We start from the raw sequence: 22,491 nt of genomic DNA on the forward strand, positions 1-22,491 counted from the left end.
GAAATTTCAAAGGAAATTTTAAAAAAGACAGTTGACTCTGAACAATGTGGGTTTGAACTGTTTGAGTCCACTTAAATGTGGATCTTAAAAAATAATGCACACTGGCGCAGCCGCACTGGAAAATATTATGGAGGTTCCTCAAAAAGTTAAAAATAGAGCTACCCTACAACCCAGGAATTGCACTACTAGGTATTTATCCAAAGGATACAAACATGGTGATTCGAAGGGACACCTGCCCCTCAATGTTCATAGCAGTAATGTCCACAATAGCCAAACTATGGAAAAAGCCAAATGTCCACTGACAGATGAATGGATAAAGAAGGTGTGGTATATATACACAATGGAATACTACTCAGCCATGAAAAAGAATGAAATCTTGTTATTTGCAATGATGTGGTTGGATCTAGAGGGTATTATGCTAAGCAAAATAAGTCAGTCAGGGAAAGGCAAAAACCATATGATCTCACTCATAAGTGAAATTTAAGAATCAAAACAGAGGAACACCAGAGAAAGGAAAGGAAAAATAAAATAAGATGAAAAATAAATATGATATAGTCATGTAAATGGATTTTCTCTTCTTTATGATTTCCTTAGTAGCATTTTCTTTTATCTAGCTTACTTTCTTGAATAATAATTCAGTGTATAGAATATATATGGTGATAAGACTTGCTGGCATGAAAAAAAGTTGTTGCAGAAGAGTATTTACGTACTGGAAAAATAGCCATAGTATATTTAACATGAAAGACCAGGTGATCAAATCATATGTTATGTGTCCTAATTTGGATTTAAAACAATGTGTGGGCAGCCCCGGTGGTTGGCGGTTTAGTGCTGCCTTCAGCTCAGGGCGTGATCCTGGAGACCCGGGTTCGAGTCCCGTGTCAGGCTCCCTTCATGGAGCCTGCTTCTCCCTCTGCCTGTGTCTCTGCTTCTCTCTCTCTCTCTGTCTCTGATGAATGGGTAAATAAAATCTTAAAAAAAAAAAAAGAAACTTCGAAAACTTTAAAAATAAAATAAAACAATGTGTAAAAATGGGAAAACTATTGGGAAAATATGACCCAAAATACCAGCAGTGATTATATCTCTGAGTATTATGATAATGGGTGAGGTCTTTTCCTACTTTGCAGTGTTCAAAACATTTCAACTTGTATAAAGTGAAACTTTTGTAATTTTAAAGGAACATTTTATCAGCTGTGTTAGCATAGAGGAGGCTGAAAGGATAAATTCTGAAAAGGGATACAGACCTGTGTAATCAAGAGGCCATTGATTCCCGTCAAGGCTACAGTTTCTGTGGAGCTTGGAGAAGACAGATTTGTAAGGGATCTGAATCCCAGCAATTTAGAAGTGGGAGTATGGCTACAGACCCTTGACACCTGAGACAGAGCAAAGGGAAGAAAATAAATATGATTGCTAGATGTGGCATGGGGTCAAATAAAATAATGCATTTATTTTCCTTTTCTAAGAGGCAGTGAGATTCACTCAAATATTTTTCTTTTCTTCTTTTTTTCCCCTTAAGATCAAGAAGGACCCTGAATGCGGGTTCTTCAGAGACACAGAACTAAGACGATATATGCATAGAAGTATATACAGAGAGAGAAACATAAGAAGGCAGGGATTTATTGGAGGGAATTTGCTCACAGGATTACGGAAGCTGATAAGTCCCAAAGTCTGTAGCTGGCACAGACATGGAGATCTGGAGGACAGGTGTGCAGTTAATTGCAGGTCGGGGTCTGAAGGCCTGAGACTCAGGAGAGCTGATGAGGTAAGTTCCAGTGCAGAGCAGGTAGCTGGAGACCCAGGAAGAGCCCATGTGTCCAGTGGGGTCCAAAGACTAGAGAAACCCGCTGCTCCAGCCCAAGCCAGGTGTGCAGGCAGCAGGATCCCTGTGACTTGGGATGAGGGTCAGCCTTTGGTTCTATTCAGGCCTTCAACGGGTTGGACCGGGGCCCACTCACATAGCAGGGGTGGAGGGCTGGGGGCAGGGCTTCTGCTTTATTCAGTTTACTGAGGCCTATGGGTCACATATAAAACTACCCTCACAGAAATACCAGGATAATATTTGATCAAATATCTTGGCACCCTGAGGCTCTATCAAGTTGATGAGAAAAATTAACTGTCATGGATCTAATAGGTAGAGACTGAATACAGAAGGGAAGACCTGGCTAATAGAAGGGGTTGCAGGGGTAAGATCATAAAGAACAGGGCCTGCGCGTCAAGCAGATGTGTGCAGCACAGGGGTGGCGAGCTAGCTCTGAGGACACTAAAAATCTCTTCTGTTCCAAAATGAGTAATTCTGCTACCTTGAGGGGATGAAAGTGCACTAAATTCATTCCTTTTAAGTGAAATATGAAAGTCTTTACCATTCATTTGCAAAATGACTACTACAGTCACAAGTGAGCTGTTAAAATTCCCAATTGTATTCAGTCTCCGAACAGGAAAGGAGAATCAACAAAGTATCAGTCTCCTCCAGGCTGTGTCTTATGTGGTCATTTTCATCAGATGTTAGTTAATTAAGTTAAATGTATTGCTTATTTAATTAAATATAACTTAAAACCGAAGCCTGAGCATTCTATTGAAATTCATCCCTGAAGCAGATCCAGAGATCACAGATCCCAACTCTGTCTCTGTGGCTATTGCTCCCATGGAGAAAATTAATCCCAAGAATTTGTAAAAGTGTGAAAGTTCTTTATTGTAGGAGAGCAACCCTGAAGCCTGCCTGTACAGGTGAGAAAGTTCATAAGGAAGATGACTTCATAAAATCTTATCAAATGATCCACATGGAACATGGTTGAACATTTTACTCCAAACCTGAAGAATCTCTTTACCAATTAATCTTACTGTCTACTGTTCTTTGAATAATCTAGACTCACTTTTAAACTCCTGCTATACCTAATGGGATACATAGTCTGAGAATGTTTTTTCCCCAAAGAGAATAATTTGAAATTTGTCACATTTGGACATCTGACCTAAGTTACAAACATGAGCATCGGATACTCTTGTGTGTGTTCTGTTTTCTCTGTCCAGTTTGGTTCTCTGTTCATCCCATTTCATCAAATACAGCCTTGGAGATTTATTTGCATATGCCAGAATAAAACCCCCTCAGTGTGGCTTAAGTAAAAGGGAAATATATTTGCTCGCACGGACGGAAAATGCTGGAAGTAGAGCTAACTTTGGACATGGCTAGATTCAAGAGCTTGGATGATATAATCAGGCCTCTGTTGTATTCGTTCCTTGGCTCTGCCTTCCACAAGGCTTCAGTCTGCTTGCACACAGGAGTAGTAGCTGGTTTCAGAAGTTCCAGCTCCTACACTGACTTTATTTTCAAAACCAACAGGAAAAAGGAGGCATCTCTCTTCCTGGGACCCCAGCAAGTCTCATTTCCATTGGTCTGGATTAGGTCACCTGGCCATCCCAGTCCCAGAGGCCGTCAGTATGCCAGGAGGATCTGGTGATGTCAGCCTGCAGGCACCTGTACAGAATCACATAGGTAGAGATACAGAAGGGGACAGGTACAGAAGAAGAAATAAAAGCAAGAGATAATTACTTTGTCTGTGAACACCCCCAGTTGAGGCCAGGCCAGTTCACCGGAGCTAGCTCATAGGCTCATTTCCCTTTAGCCTTGTTATCCCAGTACAGTGGAGACTGAAAATGATTTCATTTATAAAGGGTGGAAGGTATGGGCCACTCTTACTGCATCTTCAGTGGGGAATTTGAGATAGCCTCCTTCCCTTCTCTCCTGGCCACCCTCCTAACTCAATGCCAGTGATGCTGTGCCTTGGCCCGTTTTGTAAATAATATTCATTCATACCTTGCTTCTTTTATTCTCATCCACTGTTGTACCAATTTTTCCTAAACTTACTATTATGTGTGTTTGCATGTCCAACTAACCGCCCTTTCCCTGGATTATACATCCTCCCCTTGGCCCACGCTATTCAGCTGAATGCTTCTCAAGGTCTGAATGGACATGCAGGAGAAAAGGAATCATTGTTCACCTACCTGAGGTCCTTTCAGCTCATCAAACAATAACACGTCTGAAGTGTTTTGGTAAATGTCTACTAGAAGGTCTCCTAGTGCCTTGTGATGTAGGAATCACTCATGGCTGAGAATCTGTGGTAGAGCAATTATACTGATTCTCACTTCCCTGCTCCATCCAGCTGTACAGTCTAAACAACAACAAAGAGGTAATGAGGATCACTAGGGTCAATTTAATAAATTAAAACTCTGCAAAATTTGAGTATTTTTAAAAAATGTAATCGAGGTTTAGCTCCTAAGCTCTATAGAAGAAATGTTAATTATTCTGGAAATCCTGAAATTGTCAGAATTTGTTCAGCTTGACAACATCTTTCCCCCTCTCCACCACCCTCCAAATACATGCCAAAGGATTTACTTACTTAGTGCATTTTAAAATTTTTAATTGATTATACGCTTAAGATTCTTGTGTATTCTTATAATCCTTGAAATGAACTGAAGATACGTCAGATTTTAAAAAGCAAACAAGGACAGGAGTACTACACCAAGCTTCCTTTTTATTCATTTTTAGTGTTTTTTTAAATTCATTTTTAATTTTTTTATCAATCCACAGGAAATTTCAAGTCATCAGATTTATTAAAGATATGAATAGTTGACACAGCGAATAGTCATTATTGTAACAGTATGTCCACCAATGTAATAAGAAGTAGACAACTTGACAGAATCTTTATTTACTTACCAGCTTCATTATTTATTACACCAGATCTCTTTATATAGGAAGGTGCAATGAAAAGTCCCGTTTCTTTTAAGATTCCGCTTAAGGGATAGAGGCAAGCTTGCTCAGGCTGCTCTGTAAGTGCCACACTTTTCAAAGACTTCTTTAAGAATGCTCTTCTTTTGTGCTTAATAGTCTTTCCTTTTCCACAAACAACATTGAGTAGGGAAAAAATAGAGACAACCTCAACCTTAGTATATAGGTTTGTTTTTTTGGAAACAATCAAGAAGCTGGAGGAAGGGACGCCTGGGTGGCTTAGAGGTTGAGTGCCTGCCTCCGGCTCAGTGTGTGATCCTGGGGTCCTGGATCAAGTCCCACATTGGTCTCCCTGCATGGAGCCTGCTTCTCCCTCTGCCTATGTCTCTGCCTCTCTCTGTGTATCCCTCATGAATAAATAAATAAAATCTTTTTTTAAAAAAAAAGCTTGAGGAAAATAGAATTGGTGTTTAAAGAGCTAACTCTGAAGCTTGGTAATCACACTTGGCGGTGGGAAAGCTACGTCGCGGAGAGAGCCCCGGAACTCATTTCTTCTGTTATGATTGATTCTGGAAGAGCCCTCTGTGTCCTAAGTGTCTTAGCCATTGGGGACTTTCTGAAGCTCTTTTTTCTTTTTAAGATTTTATTTATTTCTTCATGAGAGACACAAGGAGAGAGAGAGGCAGAGACACAGGCAGAGGAAGAAGCAGGCTCCACGCAGGGAGCCCCACGTGGGACTTGATCCCGGGTCTCCAGGATCACGCCCTGGGCTAAAGGTGGCGCTAAACCGCTGAGCCACACGGGCTGCCCTGAAGCTTTTGATAAAGGGAATACTTTGCTTATACTAATCTGCTTAAAGAGGGAAATTTTTATTGGAAACTGAGAAGTCAGTGTTGAAGTTTTAGGGTATGAGTTTTATTTTGTTTTTAATGGTGGTAAATTTCTATGTTATGTGAAATTTACCATCTTAACCTTTTTGAAGTATAGAATTTAGTGGTTTTAAGTATATTCACTGTGCAATGATTAACCCCCATCCATTTTCAAGACTCATCACCCCAAACAGAAACTCTATACTCATTAAAAACTAACTCCCCAGCCTCTGGGGGGAATTGAATTTGACTAACCTAGGGACCTCAGGTAAGTGGAATCATACAGTCTTTGTCCTTCTGTGACTGGCTTATTTCACTTAGCATCCTGTCCTCCAGATTGATTCATGTGGAATCTGTCAGAATTTCATTCCTTTTCAAAGCAGAGGAACTTATCCTTTCACCTGTCAATTCATGTTTGGGTCACTTCTACCTCTTGGCTATTGTGAATGATATTGCTATAAACATGCATGTACAAATATCTTTTTGAGTCCTTGCTTTCCATTCTTTTTCAATTCTATTGGGTGTGTACCTAGAAGTGGAATTAATAGATGGATCATATCATAATTCTATTTATAATTTTTTAAGTCACCACCATTCTTTTTTCCATTGGTGCCATTCTACATTCCCACCAGCAGTGCACGAGTGTGTCAATATCTCCTTATTCTCACCAATGTTTATTATTTTCTGGGTTTGTTTGGTGGTAGTGGCTTTTTTTTTCTTTTTTGTTTGTTTGTTTTAATACTAATCCTAATGGATATGAGATGGTCAGGATCACCGATATTTATTATCAAACTTTGTATTGGGATTTTATGTATCACTTTTGTTTAAATATCCCATTTTGCGATTATGATAGTAAGAGCTTAAAAGTCCTAGTATTCTTTATGAAGTCACCAGTCTTCTGGAATGGCTATGACATAAAGAATGGGATCTCAAATCCTTGAAAATTTGAGTTAATCCATTATAATCTTCATTGGGCCACCTTTGAGCAGGAATTTCTCTTAAATAATCTTAATTTTAAAGATTTTTTTTTAGAAAGACAATAATATATTTTAGTTAACAAGTTCTCATTTTTTAACAATTATTGCCGCTGGGAAATTTTTCAAAATGCCCATGATACAATGGAATATTACTCAGCCATTAGAAATGACAAATACCCACCATTTGCTTCAGTGTGGATGGAGCTGGAGGGTATTATACTGAGTGAAGTAAGTCAATCGGAGAAGGACAAACATTATATGTTCTCATTCATTTGGGGAATATAAATAATAGTGAAAGGGAATATAAGGGAAGGGAGAAGAAATTTGTGGGAAATATCAGAAAGGGAGACAGAACATAAAGACTCCTAACTCTGGGAAACGAACTAGGGGTGGTGGAAGGGGTGGAGTGCGGGGGGTGGGGGTGAATGGGTGATGGGCACTGAGGGGGGCACTTGATGGGATGAGCACTGGGTTATTCTGTATGTTGGCAAATTGAACACCAATAAAAAATAAATTTATTATAAAAAAATGCCCATGATAAATTTCAGTTCATTTTTGAAATTATGCTCTTATGAAAATAAGATCAGTAAAACCAGAATAAATTTGTTTAATATCACCTGTTTTTTTCAAAGCACCTTCACAAATATTGTCAGGGTAAAACTCACAGCATCTTGTGAGTAAATTACTGAAAGAATCCTAATTTTCCTTTAAAGATAAGGAATTTGGACATCAGAATAAAAAGAGATTCATTTAGATGGCCCTGCTAGTCAAAGTCAAAGTCTAGATTAGGTCTAGAACTTATTCCTATAATTATTTCATACACTTTGTAATGTGAAACATGGTAAAACTGGTATGTACCTCCAGTGGAATCTTATTTTTTTAAAGATTTTATTTATTTCTTCATGAGAGACAGAGAAAGAGAAATAGAGGCAGAGACACAGGCAGAGGGAGAAGCAGGTTCCATACAGGTAGCCCGATGTGGGACTCGATCCCGGGACTCCAGGATCACGCCCTGGGCTGAAGGCAGATGCTAAACCACTGAGCCACCCAGGTGTCCCTCCAGTGGAATCTTAGAAAGAATTATGAGAAAATTTATATGAAGTGTTTAGAATATGCATATTATTTGTGCTGTGTGCCTCATAAGTAGTAAGGACTTAATAAATGTAGTTATAATAATAATTAATATTAGTTTAACCTTATTTATACCACATATGTCACACATTATTCTCTACACTAGTACTAAAAAAATTATTTGACAAAACCTATAGAATATATTTTACTTTATGATGTGATACATAATGTATTTATATAACCCTGAAATGCCTTCATGATAAAATACTAACTGCATGAAATCATTCTTTCTTTTTAAAGATCTTATTTATTTGTCAGAGAGAGAGAGAGCACTAGTAGGGGGGAGCTGCAGAGAGAGAGGAAGTAGCAGTCTACCCCCCTGAGTGGGGAGCCTTACATGGGGCTAGATCCCAGGATCCTGAGATCATGATCTGAGCCAAAGGTAGAAGCTTAACCAACTGAGCCACCCAGGTGCCCCCGGTCTATTCTATTCTATTCTATTCTATTCTATTCTATTCTATTCTATTCTATTCTATTCTATTAATTTTTTTAAAGGCCAATATGGGCCATCAAGTAAGGATTGCTGGAAAGCATTCTATACAGTTACACACCATGTGTTTTGGACTGGTAGTCTTCTAACAAACATCAGGTGTTTTGGATTCCTCCCTCCCACAGGTGGGTGTCCCAGCTCATTAATACCTTTTCTGGTTCTTGCAATCACTTTCAATGAACTGGAAAAATCCTGGTCTAGACACACTGATAATGATTTGACCAGCTGCCATCAGATGCTGCTCTTGTGAAGGTAGAGGAAGCTCATTGTCTGCTACCTGGAGACACAACTCACAGGTATCTCATGACATTTCATACAGGCAGACACATTTGTATGTTTCCTAAAACTAACAGTTAAGGTAACAATATAAAAATGAGTTATTTTCTGAAATGCATGCACTCAAGAGTTTTTACAACTTGTGATCCAGAAAGTCAAAAGTCTAAGTTTATTGGTCAGAACATTATCTTTTTTGAATTTGTGTGCTGAAACAGGCTTTCAAAAAAATTTAAAGATGATAGCCGTTATCCAGTCACCCTGTGACTCCTCCCTATGGTGTAAAGATTCAATATGACATGTATGGCAGAGACAGCTTTGTAGACATGGTGGCATTCAGAAGTTATTAGTACCTTGACATGCACACTCTTCATTGCTAGGGACCAAAAAACACAGAGCTGTGGCTGCTCTGTATGAGCAAAGGATTATTGGTGCAAACTGTAGTGAATGGTTTTTGAGCAACAAGAAACTTTTGCTTTTTCTATTGGATAAATAAGGAAGGGATATTCATAAATTATTATGAAGAGCAGACCAAAAATAAGGGCTGTCCTACCTCCCATTTATCCCCTTCTATACCAACAATGGCATATGAAGGAAACACACCTCCCTCCTTCATTCTTCTAATTGGAAAAATGGCCGAGAAGAGTTTACTTGGCCCTCAGTTCTTTGGATAAAGAACCTTCCTTTTCTAGGAAGCTACATTTAAAAATAAAATTGGAAGCACTTTTTTCAAAAGAGAAAATTTTTGGTTTTTTAATTGTCTGATGGATCCCCAAAGAGTTTTACACAAGCAGTACCTGATAGTATGAAAAATACTAAAGGAAACATCCGGAGCTGATTTTTCTTGATATTTTTCTATCCTGGTACTTACACACACACACACACACACACACATTTTTATATGAAGGAAAAGGTCATTTAGAGCAGTTGGTGTGAATGGGGTCTGTTCTAATCACTAGCATCTCCTAAGCATTGTTTCAGAATGGCTACATACTATCTGATAAAAATCTGTATTGTGTGCTTTTAGATAGGAATATTATTATATAATTAAAGGTAAGTGAGATTAAGTAGAGAACATTTTTTAGTGGAAAGTCTTTTTAATTAGGTTAAGAATCCAAGTAATATGTTATGGTAGTTAGGATGAAGTGTCTTTAACAAAGCAATTCACTTTCACTTCAAATTAAAGAATACAGTTTACCCTTGCCCAACGCATGGGTTAGGACCACCAACCTGAAACCCCCACCATGTAGTGGAAAATCCAGCTATAACTTTTGACTCCCCAAGACTTAACTACTAATAGCCTAGTGTTGTTGACTGGAAGCCTTGCTGATAACATAAATAGTTGATTAACACACATTTTGTATGTGATATGTATTCCATACTATGATATGTATTATTATAATAAGGTAAGCTAGACAAAGGAAAATGCTATTAAAAAATCATAAGGAATAGAAAATGCGTTTATAATACTGCACTGTATTTATTGAAAAAAAAAAAAACATGTGTAAGTGAACCCAGAACAGTTCAAAACCATGTTGCTCCAGAGTCAGCTGTATTTGTTTGGGATGCTATTGTTTGAAAATCCTTTCAGATCTTTTATTCATTGACATTCATATGTGCAATGAGTAATGATGACTGGAAAGATATTACTATTCTATCCTCAATAATGTATATTGTTTAATAAATATTTGTTCAGTGAATAAATAAAAAATTTGTGTGGTACAACATGGGAAGTATGGAGGATAAACATGGGAATTGGTAGTGAGATAAATTGCTAAGACAGATTCTGAAATCAATTTTTGTGAGTAAATTTAAAAATTAAAAAAGTTTTGTATCTTGAATTTTATTTCTTCCAAACTTTGCCATATTCACCAAGTAGAAAATGGAAGTTTGACACTCTGGGTGAATTTCTCATATGTTTAAAGAGTAATTTCATTGGCAATTAGAGAATGACCCAAATCTTGCTACTCACAATCTGGTCCCCAGAAGAGCAGCATTGCCTTCACCTGGGAGCTAGTTAAAAAGCAGAATTCCAGAATCCACCATAGACCTACAGAATTGGATTTGCATTTTAATAAGATCCCTGGTGATTTATCTGCACATTAAGTTGCACATAAAGAATCGCTGGCCTTAAAGTTTGGCACTGAAGAAGAAAAGAGATTAAAAACAGGGTGACCCATAATGAATATGTTAAAATAATACAGGTGCCATACATGTAGAATACGAAAGTATAAGCCTAAAGTGTCTTTAATTCAGCTTTGATTAATTAAAATTAAGTTGAAGTCGGAGCACCTGGGTGGCTCAGTGGTTGAGCATCTGCCTTGGGCTCAGGTCAGGATCCCTGGTTTCTGGGATTGAGTCCTGATCAGACTCCCCTGCTTCTCCCTCTGCCTATGTCTCTGCCTCTTTCTCCGTGTCTCTTTAAATAAATAAAATCTTTAAAATATATTAAGTTGAATATAAGGGAAGGGAGAAGAAATGTGTGGGAAATATCAGAAAGGGAGACAGAACGTAAAGACTGCTAACTCTGGGAAACGAACTAGGGGTGGTAGAAGGGGAGGGGGGGGGGGTGGGAGTGAATGGGTGACGGGCACTGGGGGTTATTCTGTATGTTAGTAAATTGAACACCAATAAAAAATAAATTAAAAAAAGTTGAAGTCAAAGACAGCAAGGTTCAAAAATAGGAATCTCGAAAGAATTAGATGCTTTGAAATATGGAAAATATTATGAGAACACAAAAGAATGAGCAGACCTTGAATAGCTAAATATTTGGAAAACACTTATGTAAAAAACATCACACACACACACACACACACACACACACACACACACACACTGCTGTGCTTCCAACCATGATGGGATAACAGGAATCTAACTTACCCTGCCATACACTTGAAGTTGTCTAAAACATGAAACTCCTGTTTTCAGACATTGACCAGTAGGTTATATTGGGCTGAGAAAAGGGAAACAAATTAAGAGAGTCTGTGAGTCCTTGTGGTTTTGCCTGGAGACACATCCAAGACTCATGGAACAGAAAGGTAGATCCCAAGCACAGCATGGTGGTCTGGCTGAGTTTCAGAGATGAAGACAGGAGTTCGTGGAGGCTGATGGCAGGAAGTTGAATGGCATGATGCTAAGGAGTCAGGAACTGTAAAAAAAAAAAAAATAAAAGAGCTCCAGAATCCCTTGAATCTTTGCTAAATACTAAGACATCCATATGTGGGATGAAGTTCCATAGAGCCAGGCAAAGAGTAACTGGAGAAATGTGAACTGGACTATGACTAGTGAGGGGTAGAAGAGATATGAAATCTAGATGCTCCTCCCATGCCGTGTTGCCCAAGATCCTTAAATGGGGCATTTGAGGGGACAAGAGAATTACTAGATCTGCTCATCTCTGGATTCTCAAGATGCCTTGACTTCAAAATACATTTTTGAAAGTTAAATACGACTTTTCTCTTTGTCTCAGGCTTGGCTGGGGTCCAAAGGCTGAGAACCAAGGTAAGTGGCAGATAATTGGTCCAGCCAAGGAATGACTTCATACGGGTAAACCTGGAGATGGTTGAAGTGAAGAGTTTAGGGAGTGAAGCTTCTTAGAGTTGAGTGTGTTCTGTTTGTCTTTGTTGCCTGTCTTCTGTTGAGGTTGGGGTGGGGATGCCCCCCATTTTAAATGAGGAGGGCTTCAAAGGAACCATTCAGAGGGCTTGACATGCATCTTTGGCATCTGGGACTGCGGGAACCAGAACTAGTACTTATCTCACCTAAACCCCAAAGGAGAGGAGCCTCGCCAGAACAGTGGGCCTGGACACAGAGCAAGAACACAAGGCTACACTGGGAAGGGACACACCTCTGTAGTATGAAGGGACAAAGTTTCATGTTCCCATGGGCTAGATAGGAAACCTATACATGGAACCTTCCAGGGGCATCTCGAAAGAGACTTTCCAAATGGACTCCTGGAGAGTTGGAGTCTGACAGCTGGAAGTCAGGGACAGGCTGTGGTGGTCAGTCAATGGAGGCTTCTCTGGTGCCAACTGACTGCCATCAAAGGTCCCCAGCAGGGCCATCTCAGAGGAAGCTACCAGAGCCTCCCACTATGAGCAGGTCAGCTTTAAACACTGCTGTGTCAACCAGGCAACCAATACTAATTACAAATGGTCCCAAGAGTAAAATTCCCCTCCCTCTCTCCCCACTGGCCAGTTCCGCGGGGCCAGCAGAGGAGTGGGGGAGAAGTACGCAGGGCTGGGGCAAGAGGAGGAAGCCATGCGGATCTCCCAACTGACACAGTGCTGATCAAGGGAAGGACCAACAGGTACATTGACCAGAAATTTCAGATGGGCATTTTAATACATGAAACACTTGTGAAAGCATCCGATTGGCATGGGATCACATCCAGGGCAGGAAAATGAGTTGGCAGAGTGGGTTGAAATGGTAAGCTGTAAGAAAGAATAAAGTTGCTTTCTACTTACACTCTAGGCACCAGAAAATGAGAATTATCTCCATTTGAACCTCACCTGAGCAATATGCTAGGAATAAGGATATTCATAGGATTTCAACAAAAGTTCTGGAAAGCATCCAAAAATAGACAATTTATTGAAAATAAGTCACACACATAGCTTCTCTTTTCCATTACATTGCATATTATCAAATTCTAGCTCCTCAAGAAAATTTCTCTTTTGCTTCCAAATAATTGAAAGAAACATGCTGAACCTATAGATTACACATGATAATAAAAATGATTTTCATATCAGGTTTGAAACAGGAACTGATACAGACTTTTGAAATTTTGTTCAGAGCAGCAACTTCTGAAATATATTTCCAATTGCCATGTTTTCCCCCAGGGAACTGAACAAAATGTGCAAGACCATGATTTCCTCATTAAAAAAAATGTAGAGAACTCTATCCATTAATGACAATGGGAAGATTTTAAATATTTCATGTAAAGAATGAGAATTCTAGCGATTATCCAAATCAAAGTATTCAGAATATAATGTAGTGAAATTTCAAAAGAACAACATCCCAGATACCTGCAGGCTCTTATGTACACATTTAGCTGTTCAGCAGGAAACTTACAGCTGCATTAACTCTCAAAGATTCCTTCTGTAAGGAGAATATAAATTGCATATCAGAAAACCACATTTCCCATTAAGGGGCTGAGAACCTTAGTTAAATGCAGTTTGGTTTTCAAAGATCGCCAAGAGTTATGATACAGACAAAGGCTAGATGAAGGATGAGCGGTCCACAATGTGCTCATTTATAAAAGAAAAATATTCATCACGGCCATGCAGTTTCAAACTGGTAGCACCAGAAATACAGATTCCAATGTTAGAAGCAGTAATTCCATGAGTCTGCACAGTGTACGCAACTCAGTCCATTAAGCAAGCAACAAAAAGCTCAGCATATGGTTTCAGGTTGAAGTCTGAAGAAGCTTCAAGGGCTCTGCATGTTTTTGAGGGAAATGTTTAACATTACTTTACCGTGGTAAGAGGAGAAAAGTAGTCCTGACAATGGAGGCCAGCCTAGTCCTCTGGCCCAGGTCTAGGAGGTGTTTGCCAGCTGGCCCACACTCCGGACTCACTCTTGGTTAAACATGGGCAATATCCCAGAACAGCAGCATCAGACAGGCCTCTCTGTGATGGTGATGGATTTTTTTTTGTATAATTTTTTATTGGAGTTCGATTTGCCAACATATAGTATAACACCCAGTGCTCATCCCATCAAGTGGCCCCCTCAGTGCCCATCACCCAGTCACCCCAACCCCCCACCCACCTCCCCTTCCACTACCCCTTGTTCATTTCCCAGAGTTAGGAGTCTCTCATGTTCTGTCATCCTCACTGATATTTCCCACTCATTTTCTCTCCTTTTCCGTTTATTCCCTTTCACTATTTTTCATATTCCCCAAATGAATGAGACCATGTAATGTTTGTCCTTCTCCGATTGACTTACTTCACTCAGCATAACACCCTCCAGTTCCATCTATGTTGAAGCAAATGGTGGGTACTCATTGTTTCTAATGGCTGAGGAATATTCCATTGTATACATAGACCACATCTTCTTTATCCATTCATCTTTTGATGGACACCGAGGCTCCTTCCACAGTTTGGCTATTGTGGACATTGCTGCTAGAAACATCGGGGTGCAGGTGTCCCAGCGTTTCACTGCATCTGTATCTTTGGGGTAAATCCCCAGCAGTGCAATCGCTGGGTCGCAGGGTAGCTCTATTTTTAACTCTTTGAGGAACCTCCACACAGTTTTCCAGAGTGGCTGCACCAGTTCACATTCCCACCAACAGTGCAAGAAGCAGCCCCTTTCTCCACATCCTCTCCAACATTTGTTGTTTCCTGTCTTGTTGATTTTCCCCATTCTCACTGGTGTGAGGTGGTATCTCATTGTGGATTTGATTTGCATTTCCCTGATGGCAAGTGATGCAGAGCGTTTTCTAATGTGCTTGCTGGCCATGTCTATGTTTTCTTTGGTGAAATTTCTGTTCATATCTTTTGCCCATTTAATGATTGGATTGTTTGTTTCTTTGCTGTTGAGCTTAATAAGATCTTTTTTTCACAGATAAATTTTATTAAACATTTAAAGAAGTTAATAGCTATTCTTCTCAAACCCTTCCAGTAAACAGAAGAGGAAGAAAAGCTTTTAAATTCATTCTACAAAGCCAGCATTATCTTGACAACAAAATCAGACAAAGACACTACAGAGAGAGAAGAGAGAGAGAGAAAGAATTACAGGCCCGTATACCTGATGAACATAAATGGAAAACTCCTCAAAAAAAATTAGCAAACTGAATTCAATGATATGTTAAAAGAATCATTCTTTATGATCAAGGGGGATTTATCCCAGGATGCAAGGGTGTTTTTTGTGTCAGTACCACACTGTCTTGATGTTCACAGCTTTGTAGTACAACTTGAAATCCAGCATTGTGATGCCCCCGGCTCTGGTTTTCTTTTTCAATATTCCCCTGGCTATTCAGGGTCTTTTCTGATTCCACACAAATCTTAAGATGATTTGTTCCAACTCTCTGAAGAAAGTCCATGGTATTTTGATAGGGATTGCATTAAATGTGTAAATTGCCCTGGGTAGCATAGACGTTTTCACAATATTAATTCTTCCAACCCATGAGCATGGAATATTTTTCCATCTCTTTGTGTCTTCCTCAATGTCTTTTAGAAGTGTTTTATAGTTTTTAGGATATAGATCCTTTACCTCTTTGGTTAGGTTTATTCCTAGGTATCTTATGCTTTTGGGTGCAGTTGTAAATGGGATTAACTCCTTAATTTCTCTTTCTTCAGTCTCATTGTTAGTGTATAGAAATGCCACTGATTTCTGGGCATTGATTTTGTATCCTGCCACATTGCTGAATTGCTGTATGAGCTCTAGCAATCTTGGGTGGAGTCCTTGGGTTTTCTATGTACAGTATCATGTCATCTACGAAGAGGGAGAGTTTGACTTCTTCTTTGCCAATTTGAATGCCTTTGATTTCTTTTTGTTGCCTGATTGCTGAGGCTAGGACTTCCAGTACTATGTTGAATAGCAGTGGTGAGAGTGGACTTCCCTGTCATGTTCCTGATCTTAGGGGAAAGGCTCCCAGTGTTTCCCCATGGAGAATGATACTTGCTGCAGGCTTTGCATAGATGGCTTCTAATATGCTGAGGATTGTTGCCTCTATCCCTACACTCTGAAGAGTTTTTTTTTTTTTGAAGAGTTTTGATCAAGAATGGATGCTGTGTTTTGTCAAATGCTTTCTCTGCATCTACTGAGAGGATCATATGGTTCTTGTTTTTTCTCTTGTTGACATGATCCATCACGTTGATTATTTTACAAGTGTTGAGCCAACCTTGCATCCCGGGGATAAATCCCACTTGGTCATGGTGAATAATCTTCTTAATGTACTGTTGGATCCTATTGGCTAGTATCTTGTTGAGAATTTTTGCATCTGTGTTCATCAGGGATATTGGTCTATAATTCTCCTTTTTGGTGGGGTCTTTGTCTGGTTTTGAAATTAAGGTGATGCTGGCCTCATAAAATGAGTTTGGAAGTATTCTGTCGCTTTCTATCTTTCAGAACAGCTTTAGTATAATAGGTATTTTTTCTTCTTTAAACGTTTGATAGAATTCCCCTGGGAAGCCATCTGGCCCTGAATTTTGTGTCTTAGGAGGTTTTTTAATGACTGCTTCAATTTCCTCACTGGTTATTGGCCTATTTTCTATTTCTTCCTGTTCCAGTTTTGGTAATTTGTGGTTTTCCAGAATTGGGTACATTTCTTTTAGATTGCCTAACTTATTGGCGTATAGCTGCTTATAATACGTTTTAAAAATTGTATTTCCTTGGTATTGGTTGTGATCTCTCCTTTTTCATTCGTGATTTTATGGAGTCTTTTTTCTTTTTAATAAGGCTGACTAATGGTTTATCTGTCTTATTAATTCTTTCAAAGAACCAACTCCTGCTTTTGTTGATCTGTTCCACAGTTCTTCTGGTCTCTATTTCATTGAGTTCTGCTCGAATCTTTATTAACTTTCTTCTTCTGCTTGATGTAGGTTTTATTTGCCTTTCTTTCTCCAGTTCCATTAGGTGTGAGGTTAGTTTGTGTATTTTTTTCCAATTTTTTAAGGGATACATGTATTGCGATGTATTTCCCTCTTAGGACTGCTTTTGCTGTATCCCAAAGATTTTGAACGGTTGTATTTTCATTTTCAATAGTTTCCATGAATCTTTCTAATTCTTCTCTAATATCCTGGTTGACCCTTTCATCTTTTAGCAGGATGCTCTTTAACCTCCACGTGTTTAGTTTCTTACAAATCTCTTCTTATGATTGAGTTCTAGTTTCAAAGCATTGTGGTCTGAAGATATGCAGGGGACAATCCCAATCTTTTGGTATCAGTTGAGACCTGATTTGTGACCCAGTATGTGGTCTATTCTGGAGAAAGTTCCATGTGCACTTGAGAAGAATGTGTATTCAGTTACATTCGGATGCAAAGTTCTGTATATATCTGTGAAATCCATCTGGTCCAGTGTATCATTTAAAGCTCTTATTTCTTTGGAGATGTCATGATTAGAAGATCTTTCATTTGCAGAGAGTGTCGTGTTGAAGTCTCCCAATATTAGTGTATTATTATCTAAGTATGTCTTAACTTTGGTTACTTGGTTGATATACTTGGCAGCTCCCACATTAGGGGCATAAGTATTCATGATTGTTAGGTCTTCTTCTGGGTAGACCCTTTAAGTATGATATACTGTCCTTCTTCATCTCTTACTACAGTCTTTGGGATAAACTTTAATTTACCTGATATGACGATTCCTACCCCAGATTTCTTTTGAGGGCCATTTGAATGGTAAATTGTTCTCCACCCTTTCACTTTCAGGCTGGAAGTGTCTTTAGGTCTAAAATGAGTCTCTTATAGACAGCAAATAGATGGGTTTTGCTTTTTTATCCAGTCTGAAACCCTGTGTCTTTTGATGGGATCACTTAGCCCACTCACATTTAGAGTTACTACTGAAAAAATATGAATTTAGTGTCATTGTAATACCTATTCAGTCCCTGTTTTTGTGGATTATTTCTTTAGGTTTCCTCTTTCTTTTACAGGGTCCCCCTTAAGATTTTTTGCAGAGGTGCTTTGGTGGTCGCATATTCTTTCAGTTTCTGCCTATCTTGGAAGCTCTTTATTTCTCCTATTCTGAATGGGAGCCTTGCTGGATACAGTATTCTTGGCTGCATGTTCTTCTCATTTAGGACCCTGAATATATCCTGCCATCCCTTTCTGGTCTGCCAGGTCTCTGTGGAGAGGTCTGCTGTTAATCTAATATTTCTCCCCATATAAGTTAAGGATCTCTTGTCTCTTGCTGCTTTAAGGATTTTCTCTTTGGAATTTGCAAGTTTCACTATTAAATGTCAAGGTGTTGAGTGTTTTTTATTGATTTTTTTTGGGGGGGGACCTCTCTATCTCCTGAATCTGAATGCCTGTTTCCTTCCCCAAATTAGGGAAATTCTCAGCTATGATTTGTTCAAATCATGTTTGAACAAATTCGTAGGTATTTGGTGCTCTCTGGAACCCCAATTATATGTAGATTTTTCCTTCTGAGTCTATCATTTATTTTCCTTAACCTTTCCTCATGGTCTTTTAATTTTTTTTCTCTTTTTTCCTCAGCTTCCTTCCTTGCCATCAACTTATCTTCTATGTCACTCACTTGTTCTTCTACCTCATCAACCCTCATCGTTAGGACCTCCAGTTTGGATTGCATCTGATTTAATTGATTTTTAATTTAAGCCTGATTAGATCTAAATTCTGCAGTCATGAAGTCATAAAGTCCCTTGGTTCCTTCATGCTTTTTTCCAGAGCCACCAGTAGCTTTATAATTGTGCTTCTGAATTGGCTTTCTGACATCGAATTGTAATCCAAATTCTGTAACTCTGTGGCAGAGAGTACAGTTTCTGATTCTTTCTTTTGTGGTGAGATCTTCTTTCTAGTCATTTTGCTCAGTGCAGAGTGGCTGTATGAGCAGGCTGCGTCAAGAAAATCAACCATGACCTAAGTAAATTTCACCCTAGATGATTCTTGATACAAATGAAATCCTTTCTCTCTGCAGCATTCCAGCTGTTCTCTCTTTAAATCTCAGGTCGAATTCGTAGGTTTTTCAGGATGGTTTGAAAGTTATCTAGGTAAGTTGGTGGGGTCAGGTGAGTTGAGGACCCCTACTCCTCTGCCATCTTGCCCCGCCTCCTGGGATGGTGATGGATTATGACTCAGACAAGACTATTCTGTAATCACGTCTGAGCACACACAAACAGGCACATTGTTTAAGCCACAAAAACAGAACTCCTCCTGCTGCCTGGCAGCAGGCACTCCACAGCAAAGCCCTGCTTCCTCAACCCTCCCTAGCATCAGACTAGAGGCTGTAAATCCTCTCTAGCCCCTCCCACAGTTCCCCATGGGGTGCATTCTCCCTCTGGGCCAGGAGTAAGATACCCAACTTTCTTAATTACAAGTGTGTCTGGTCTTTGGCCAGAGGACAAATCTGGACGGGGTGTCATTTACACTCAATGAAACACACCTACCTCAAATACACCCACTTTCGATGAATTTGGACCAATGTCCACATCCATGCAACTACCACCAAATAAAGATGCAGAACATTTTTTGTTATCACTTTGTGCCACTTCCCAGTCAAACCTCACACCAGCTTTAGGAGCAGGCAACCTAACCTGCCAACTATGGTCGAGAATATACTCATGCTGTGTGTACTTTTCTCTGCCTGTCTTCTTCCTCTTAGTGTTATTGATAATAGACATTTTCTCTTTTTTTCCAACAGGTAAGGTTTCACCTCTTTTCTTTGTCATATTGCACAAACTGAGATCTCTTTGGTAATACCAAATGGAAGTGACCAGAGTGGTCATATTTACATTTTTTGCTGATCCCAGGCTATCACCATTAACTGTGATATTAGCTATAGATTTTCATGGATTTTCATTATCAGACTGAGGGGTTCCTTTACAAATTCACTCAGAGTTTTTACTATTAACAAGTGATGAACTTTGTCAAATGTTTTTTATACATCTATTAAGATGATCTATGGGGTGTAAAAGTTTTCATCTGTTAATATGGCGAATTACAATCATCAATTTTCTAATGTTGGCTCAACATTCAAAACAATCGATGTTTGTAATCCCAGAATAAATCCCTATTTGATATATGACCCTATTCATTACTTTGCTGAATTTGATTTGCTAATACTTTGTAAAAGATTTTCGTATGGATTTTTTAAAAAAGATTTTATTCACTTATTTATGAGAGACCCACAGAGAGAGGCAGAGACACAGGCAGAGGGAGAAGCAGACTCCCTACAGAGAGCCTAATGTGGAACTCGATCCCAGGACCCCAGGATCATGACCTGAGCTAAAGGCAGACTGAATCACAGAGGGGTCCTTTTTTTGTATTGATATTAATGAGGGACATTGATGTATTTTCTTGGAAAGCCTTTGATTTTTGTATGATAGAATGCAGATCTTTTCTAGAAAATGAATTGGGAAACATTCTTTACTGCTCAGTGTTCTGGGTTTTTTTAAAAGAATTTGTGTTGGATTGATATTCTTTCTTTTAAGATTTTATTTATTTATTCATGAGAGACAGAGAGAGAGAGGCAGAGACACAGGCAGAGGGAGAAGCAGGCTCCATGCAGGGAGCCTAATGTGGGACTGGATCCTGGATCCTCAGGATCACCCCCTGAGCCAAAGGTAGATGTTCAAACGCTGAGCCACCCAGGCATCCTGATATTATTTCTTTCTAAAATATTTGATAAGCTCATCAATAAAGACATCTGAATCTAGAGATTATGTATGGGAAGATTATAATCATGACTTCAATTTATTCAACTAATACAGGTCAGGTTTTCTATTTATTTTTGAGTCCGTTTTGGTAATTGTGGCTTTCAAGGCATTTGTCCATTTCATTTAGCCCATTTCAAATTTATTCCCATAATGTTATCCATAATATTTCCTTATTCTTTTCATATCTGTCAGATCAATAATATCCCCTAGTTCACTCAATATGAGTAATTTTCTCATCTCATTTTTTAAAAGATTCATCAATTCTATTTTTTTTTGCAAAAACTAGCTCTGGTTTTATTGATTTTCCATATTCCATTCTTTTCTATTTCACTGATTTCCACCCATTGGCTACTGTGAATAATGCTATTATGAATATGGGTGGTGTGTTAATATCTGTTCTAGCCCCTGCCCTCAATTCTTTTGGATAATATCCAGAGGTGGAATTGCTGGATCTTATCGTAATTTTATTTGTTATTTTTAAGGAATCATCATATTGTTTTCCATAACAGCTCCACCATATTGCATTCCTACCAGTGGTATGCAAGATTTCCAATTTATTCACATTCTCACAAACACTTCTTTTCTTCTCTTCTCCTCTTCCCTACTTCTCCTTCCCCTTCTTCTTCTCCTTCTTCCTTTCCTCCTCCTCTTCTTTATTCTTCATCTTCATCTCTTCCTCATCTTCTTCTTCCTAATAGCTATTCAAATAGGTCTAAAATGAAATCTCACTCTGGTTTTGATTTGCATTTCCCTAATGACTTCTTTTCATGTGCTTATTGGCCATTTGTTTATATTCTTTGGAGAGACATCTATTCCAGTTTTAATTTTTTTTAAATTGCTTTTTAATTGCTTTATTGTTGTTGTTGAGTTGCTGGAGTTCTTAATATATTCTGCATTAACCCCTTATCAGATATATGACTTGCAAATATTTTCTTCCATTATGTAGGTTGTTTTTTTCAATCTGTTGATAGTGTCTATTATGTATTTTTATATCTTTTATTTCTAGTTTTATAATGTTCATGTTTCCCCTTAAATCACTGAGCATATTATGCACACATATAAAAGCTTTTTTTTAACATCCTTACCTGCTAATTCTATCATCTCTGTCATTTATGGATATGTTTCTAATTATTTTATGTCCTGGTGATGCATTGTATTTTCCTGTTTCTTATCATGCAGTTAATTTAAAAAATTGGATTCTGGACATCGTGGGTTTTATACTGCTGAACTCTAAATTTTGTTGTATTTTTTTAAAGAGATTGGGCTTTGTCCTGTCAGGTCTTTTTTTGCAGATCATTTTGGCCCTTTGGAAACTTGTTTTTAAACATTTTTAAGATGGCTTTAAGGTAGCCTTTACCTAGGGCTAGTTCAGCTCCTCTGTTAAAGGCCCTTCTGTGGTCTCTACTGAATGTCTGTTTTCAGTACGGTCTTTCCATTGTGGATGGTGGGAACATAAATGATCCTCAGACCTAGAGGTGATTAGGCTTACAGTTCCCTAGCAGTTACTATTTAACTGGAAGCTGTTTTTGGTTTGGCTCATGGAGCTTTACTCTATACATGTGCAAACTGGTATTTAGCAAAAAACTTAAGAGGAATTTGGAGACCACATATAAATTAGCTTATTTTGTGCAGAGGCACGAACTTCTGACATCTGTGCATCTATACCTGAATTTCCCCTAATTGTTAACACTATTTGGGAGGATTATGACCTT

At 38.7% G+C, this 22,491-nt stretch overlaps 1 long non-coding RNA gene across 1 annotated transcript; it reads right to left on the reverse strand.

Annotated features, from left to right (window-relative positions):
* Positions 1–3,106: 3,106 nt before the first annotated feature.
* LOC112660837 (uncharacterized) lies at positions 3,107–4,896 on the reverse strand. Its single transcript, XR_003137240.2, has 3 exons — positions 4,706–4,896; positions 3,994–4,160; positions 3,107–3,466 (listed from the first exon to the last, which is right to left on the reverse strand). It is a non-coding gene; the product is annotated as an uncharacterized LOC112660837 (long non-coding RNA).
* Positions 4,897–22,491: the final 17,595 nt, after the last annotated feature.

Source organism: Canis lupus, chromosome 4 (assembly GCF_003254725.2).
Source record: "Canis lupus dingo isolate Sandy chromosome 4, ASM325472v2, whole genome shotgun sequence".
NCBI classification, from domain to species: Eukaryota; Metazoa; Chordata; class Mammalia; order Carnivora; family Canidae; genus Canis; species Canis lupus.